The following is an 805-nucleotide window of genomic DNA, read 5'->3' on the forward strand; positions in this document are numbered from 1 at the left end:
GTGGGGGAACAGTGCCAGCTTGCCAGGCGCACTGGCACTGCCCACTGGCAATGACAAGGGGTGGTCTCACAGGACAGGGCCAGAAGGGGGCAGAGCCGGGGAGAGGTAAGAGGGGATAGAAGAGGGAAATTCTGCTTCGGGGGTGGGGGCTATCCTCTCCAGCGGGTTTAGGCTCTGCCCCAGCCCCCCTCCCCCCACTGGCGTGAATTGCCTAATGTCCGCTGTCTTTCACAGAGTGTTGTAAATTCATGAGCATCAGCTGTCTCAGCTACTTTCTGTGGGAGTGAATTCCACCATCTGACCATTCTCTCTGTCCTAAACAGTCTACCCTGTATCCTCAGACTGTGACCCCTAGTTCTGGACACCTCCACCAACAGGAACATCTAGTCCTGTTAGAATTTTATATGTTTCTATGAGACAGCACCCCCCTCCCCCCCCCCCCCCCCCGCCACCCCCCACGCACCCCCCCCAACCCCCATTCTTCTGAACTCCAGTGAATACAATCCTAACTGCCTCAATCTCTCCTCTTACGTCTGTGCTGCCATTCCTGAGGAATCAGTCTGCTAAACCTTCTCTGCGCTCCCTCTAGAGCAAGAACATCCTTCCTCATATAAGGAGACCAAAACTGCACACAATATTCCAGGTGTGGCTTCAGCAAAACCCTGTATAATTGCAGCACGACTTCCATACTCCTCTACTCGAACCCTCTCGCTATGATGGCCAAAATACCATTTGTCTTTTTTACTGCCTGCTGCACCTGCATGCTTACCTTCAGTGATTGGTGTATGAGGGCACCCAGGTCTTG

The sequence above is a fragment of the Mustelus asterias genome, chromosome 14, assembly GCF_964213995.1.
Source record: "Mustelus asterias chromosome 14, sMusAst1.hap1.1, whole genome shotgun sequence".
NCBI classification, from domain to species: Eukaryota; Metazoa; Chordata; class Chondrichthyes; order Carcharhiniformes; family Triakidae; genus Mustelus; species Mustelus asterias.